Source organism: Hyperolius riggenbachi, chromosome 8 (assembly GCF_040937935.1).
Source record: "Hyperolius riggenbachi isolate aHypRig1 chromosome 8, aHypRig1.pri, whole genome shotgun sequence".
NCBI lineage: Eukaryota > Metazoa > Chordata > Amphibia > Anura > Hyperoliidae > Hyperolius > Hyperolius riggenbachi.
The window spans coordinates 114,290,051-114,296,165 of record NC_090653.1 but is presented as its reverse complement, the minus strand read 5'-3'; the positions used below and the strand labels follow the sequence as shown (position 1 = coordinate 114,296,165).

Here is a 6,115-nt window from a genome sequence, read left to right as displayed (position 1 = left end):
GGGTTCAGGTCTGGTTACCTATGATTTACTGGGGGGAGGGTGGAAGGGGTTCAGGTCTGGTTACCTATGGATTACTGGGGGGAAGAGGAGAGGTCTGGCTACCTATGAACTACTGGGGGGAGGGTGGAAGGGGTTCAGGTCTGGTTACCTATGATTTACTGGGGACAGGGTGGAAGGGGTTCAGGTCTGGTTACCTATGATTTACTGGGGACAGGGTGGAAGGGGTTCAGGTCTGGTTACCTATGAATTATTGGGGGGAGGGTGGAAGGGGTTCAGGTCTGGTTACCTATGGATTACTGGGGGGAAGAGGAGAGGTCTGGCTACCTATGAACTACTGGGGGGAGGGTGGAAGGGGTTCAGGTCTGGTTACCTATGATTTACTGGGGGGAGGGTGGAAGGGGTTCAGGTCTGGTTACCTATGGATTACTGGGGGGAAGAGGAGAGGTCTGGCTACCTATGAACTACTGGGGGGAGGGTGGAAGGGGTTCAGGTCTGGTTACCTATGAATTATTGGGGGGAGGGTGGAAGGGGTTCAGGTCTGGTTACCTATGAATTTCTGGGGGGAGGGTGGAAGGGGTTCAGGTCTGGTTACCTATGATTTACTGGGGGGAGGGTGGAAGGGGTTCAGGTCTGGTTACCTATGGATTACTGGGGGGAAGAGGAGAGGTCTGGTTACCTATGATTTACTGGGGGGAGGGTGGAAGGGGTTCAGGTCTGGTTACCTATGGATTACTGGGGGGAAGAGGAGAGGTCTGGCTACCTATGAACTACTGGGGGGAGGGTGGAAGGGGTTCAGGTCTGGTTACCTATGATTTACTGGGGGGAGGGTGGAAGGGGTTCAGGTCTGGTTAACTATGGATTACTGGGGGGAGAGGGGAGAGGTCTGGCTACCTATGAATTACTGGGGGGAGAGGGGAGAGGTCTGGGTACCTATGAATTACTGGGGGGAGAGGGTAGAGGTCTGGCTACCTATGAATCACTGGGGGGGGGGGGAGAGGGGAGAGGTCTGGCTACCTATGAATTACTGGGGGGAAAGGGGAGAGGTCTGGCTACCTATGAATTACTGGGGGGAGAGGGGAGAGGTCTGGCTACCTATGAATTACTGGGGGGAGATGGGAGAGGTCTGGGTACCTATGAATTACTTGGGAGGGTGGGGGATTAGGTCTGGCTACCTATATTTAACTGGATGGAGAGGTCTGGCTACCTCTATTTATATGTGTATCAGATATACATGCATGGAGATTTATTATCAGATGCATATATATATATATATATATATATATCTATATATATATATAGATATATATATTTTATTTATACATATACTGTATATACATATGTCCCCAATATCCACCAGCTGTGATCACTTGAAGCCGTATTCATGTGCTTGTCGGTTGCTTACTTGAACCACCAGCAGAAAAAAACGCAAACCTGCTCCAAAATATTCACTGAAACCTCCAGCAAAATCTTTCAGCCCTCCTGAAACTCCTAGCGGCTTTCTGCAATCCTCCTTGCATGGAAGCCGGCGTGTTACCTGACCTGCCTAGAGTCGAGTGATACGCCTGCTGCCGTGAACAGAGTACGTCGGAAAGCCAATAGGAGCATGCTAGGAGCTTCAGGAAGGCTACAAAACGCCGCTGGAGGCTCGGTAAGTATTTTGTAATGCCTGCAAACCAGGCCCAAATTCTTCTCCCCCACCCTAAAGAAAGAACCCCTGAAAGGGACACTGAGCAGGGGCACAGGGTATGTTTTTAAAGGGACTTCAAGATCAAATTAAACGCAAAATGTGAACTTACCCGGGCTTTGCTGTAGCCCAGTGTTGGTCTGTAGTTGGCCGGCGGATCCTGGCGACACTCGGGCCGAGTGTCGGGCTCCTTCTTCCGCATACATCACGCGTAACGTCATTACGCCGGCCGCCTCGCGTCATCACGGTGGCCGGCGTGACAGTACGGCGCATGCGCGATTAAACCACGCATGCGCCGTACTGTGACGCCGGACGCCGTAATGACGTTACGCGTGATGTATGCGGAAGAAGGAGCCCGACAATCGGCCCGAGTGTCGCCAGGATCCGCCGGCCAACCATTTCTGAAGAGGCATTGGGAGAAGACCCGGAGGTACGTCGTGGGAACTACAGACCAGCACTGGGCTACAGCAAAGCCCGGGTAAGTTCACATTTTGCGTTTAATTTGATCTTGGAGTCCCTTTAAGTATACCCAAGTGTATATGAAGTGTATACACTTCCTCTCTTAATCCCTCTCCATCCCGGTATGCCCACTCTCAATGCTATTGAAAACATGGCTCCTACAGAAAGTAGAGCTGAAACATGAAAAATGATGTCTGTGGGTCCTTACAGCGCATGCGCAGTCTCTGTCTCCTCGAATTATTTTCCGACTCTCTGCATCGCATCATAGTTCCGTGCACTATGACGCGTGCCACAGAGAGGAGGGGAGGAAGAAAGTAGAGTAGCCTGAACCTGCATGCGCTGTAAAAGAGAACTAAAAAGCAATGAATAATTGCTACATATACTCTTTACACTTTAAATGTCTATTTTGCACACTGGTGCTTTGTGTTGGACACAGAAGAAGATCTACAAAATTAAGGGATTGCATCACACAAGCAATGTGACACATACAACTAAGTATTCTGCATAAATATATGTTTTTGAAATGCATTGTATTAACAATGTCATTGCATTTATTTTGCGATTATTTAGTCCAACACAATGTGTCAGTGTCAGAGATCGTACAACAAAAGAGAAGAAACTTATCCTTTTTTAAGAAAAAAATTTATTTTTTTGTGAAAAGTTTTTCTTTTCTTTTTTTTTTTTTTTTTAAAGGGGAACTTCAGCCTAAACAAATATACTGTCATTAAGTTACATTAGTTATGTTAATTAGAATAGATAGGTAATATAATCTCTTACCCACCCTGTTTTAAAAGAACAGTCAAATGTTTGTGATTCATGGGGACAGCCATCTTTGTCATGGGGGCAGCCATCTTTTTGGTTGAAAGGAGGTGACAGGGAGCAGGAGACACAGTTCCAACTGTCCTGTGTCCTGATCACCCCTCCCAGCTGCACACCCTAGGCTTCAAATGTCAAATTCAAAATGTTAAAAAAAAAAAAAAATTGAACCAAAACAGCAGAACGAGAACAACAACCTCAGAAATCCCATCATGCTTTGCCCGGATTCAGGGGCAAAATGCCCGGGCAGTTTTCTTCTGTACAGCTAAAAATGAGGCTTGTATAAGAGACACAAAGTTCTGATGCTGTGAAACACCAGGCCTGTGAACCTTGCTGCATTGTGGAAAATAGCTGTTTACAGCTGTTTCCAACTGCCAAAAAACCATGCAGCAGCTACATCACCTGCCAGCAGTAAAAATCTTCAACAACAACAACAAAAAAAAACAACAAAAAAAAAACCCCTCAGTCCACCCTACCGCCTACCCCCTGTCCCCTTCAACTGGCGGACCTCCTCCTCCACATTCGCCATATGCTGACGCATTTCAAGCATCTGCTGCTTCAGTAAGCGGATTTCCTGCTCATGCCTCCTCTTCGTCTTCGTCAGCCTCCTCACCTGGCCCCTCAGCCTCGTATATGTTGATAGAGGAACTGTAGAAAAAAATGTGCAAAATAGGTAAACCCAGCAATCCATCAACTTGTACATATTTCAATCTCATTGATCATCCCTAAAATTAAGAACCTGTAATGTAATACATATAACATAGCATTTACTTGCTTTTCCATAGTATGCAATGTTAATCATACAGTAAGAGAATTTTACCATAAAGCGGTGTCCTGGCTCTAAGCAGATAAGCCCTCTGGCTATGATGGCTGGGGCCAGGTGAGGAGGCTCTTGAGGAAGAAGGCCTGGGTGCAGAGGATCCCCGGGGCCGGGCAGTGCGGGTACCACTTGCAGCTGTAGTAAGGAGTAATGAATAATACAATTTAATCAAAATATATGATAAAATGGATAAAAAGTAATAACTTTATTGTTTGAACTACAATTACTTTTATTTCTATTTTCAAGTGAACTTTGATAAGGACCTTACTCTAAACACAGAACAAAAAATCATATTCTTATTCCTTTAATGTATTTATTATACATGAAAGAATATGACTCTTCAATACAGTAAAATAAAACTAGGATAGGCTTTAAAGTGATCCTTTGCGGCTATTGCGGCCTCCGGGACGTAATAGTAGCATAGGGGGCGATATTTTTGCTGGGAACACGAAGAATCACTCGCGTTCCCAATGCCTGTCGGTTCCTGACAGCGAAACCGGAAGTGGTCGCCGTGGGGTCCAGGAGGATCTGAGCGAGGCGGCGAGGGCACCGATCGACTGCAGGGGGCTCAGGGAAGCCACAGTTGAGTCAAAATCTTTTTCTTTTTTTTTTACAGGCTTAAGGATCACTTTAAAGAGAGCACTTGGAACGCAGACTGGGGCAATGGTTCATCTTGTAGTAGGAATACGACCCTGGGCATACAGTCAAGATATCAATGGTGTGGCTCCGAGACAACTCTGTGTATGTTCTTGAGTGGCCCAGCAAGAGCTTAGGCTTCAATACGATTGAATAGCTCTGGAGAGATCTTTAAAAAAAATTGATGTGCAACAAAGCCGGACCATCCACAAGGCAAACCTAGCCACTTGCCTAGGGCCTGGAGAGGATATAGGGTCCAGATGGACGACAGCACCTATCAAATTTTTCTTAAAAAAAAAATAAGTTAATTGATCATCAGTGGTTATCAAAAACCAATGTTAAGCCTAGGGGCCCATTTTTTTTAATAACTTTATTTGCATGAATGCAGTATACTCAGTACATATTGCACAAATATCATCACTATGCCCACACAGGAGCACAAAATAATATGTTTTAACCCATTTTGGAATAAGCCCCTAACAAAACAAAATGTGGGAAAAGTGCTGCACTGTGAATACCTTACGGATATATACTTTAACTGTACATACTGCACAACTCTATAGTATTCAGCCCATGGAATTATTTTTTAGGATAAATACATACAGCATATAAAACCCAAAATAGACATACATAAACTAATAGTTTGCTGACTTACATCCTATTTGGGCAACCACCCGCCTGAGCAAGTCCTGGTCCCTCCTCTTAAGGTCGCTCCATAACATTTGGACCTGCTTGGTGGTGAGGTCCCGCCGGTACTCGGCCCTCAGGATCCCCTGCACCCTTCTCACCACGTCCCTTTTCTCCCTCGGGGTGGTGAGGTCATACTGGCCTCTTGTAAATTCCTGGAAAAGAAATATTACAGTATTAATGACCACTGTATTATACCTTCATTAATTAAGAATCTTCTTACTTACAGCATAATGTAAACGATTATAATATTATTCATAATGACAGTTTTCAAAAATTGTGGGAAGCAACCAACTATGACTTCGGGCAGATACTAGGGATCAACGATGACTAGTGCCACCTATAACTGCTGACATTGCTAGCCATAATAACTACATCATTTCATTTCATGTGTGATTGGACTGACAGAGAAGATCCTGTGACAGCAAGCATCAAATATATAATTGAATGGATTCCATGAACTGGCCGCGGCGTCTATAGACTTTGTGCCAGTTCATAGCCATGGGCGTCCGCACAAAATTTTCCAGGGGGGGGGGGTGCAAAAAGGCAGGGAAGAAGTGGTGCGCCGCAAATTTTAGAGAAGATGTGTGTGCCGAAAAACCTGAGGGTTATGTTGTGCGGCGCACGTACGCGCCGCCCCCAAAAATGGGTGCGGCCATGGACCAGAATGTGGGTGTGGCCATGGGTGGCGACAAATTTTCGTTTACTTAGCAATGTGGGACATTAGATTAGGACAGTGGTGGCGAAACTTTTGGAGGCCGAGTGCCCAAACTGCAACCCAAAAGTCAATTTATCTATCGCAAAGTGGCAACAGCAATTTAAAACTTCATACAAACGTTTTAACTCATACATGAACATTATTGAAAATCCAAGTTGCAAATAAACTGTGAAGATAAACAATTTCTTTCATCCTACTCCTGAAAAATGTATTCGTTTTTTAGAACCTCACAGTTTTATTTTCCGTTTTAAAAAGCAAAAATGTAGGTTTAATGCTATTGTCTCATAGGATAATC

At 45.0% G+C, this 6,115-nt stretch overlaps 1 long non-coding RNA gene across 1 annotated transcript; it reads right to left on the bottom strand.

Moving 5' to 3' along the window:
• Window positions 1–3,456: 3,456 nt before the first annotated feature.
• Window positions 3,457–5,252, bottom strand: LOC137528294 (uncharacterized). Its single transcript, XR_011023347.1, has 3 exons — window positions 5,071–5,252; window positions 3,780–3,914; window positions 3,457–3,607 (listed from the first exon to the last, which is right to left on the bottom strand). It is a non-coding gene; the product is annotated as an uncharacterized lncRNA (long non-coding RNA).
• Between the last annotated feature and the right edge of the window lie 863 nt (window positions 5,253–6,115).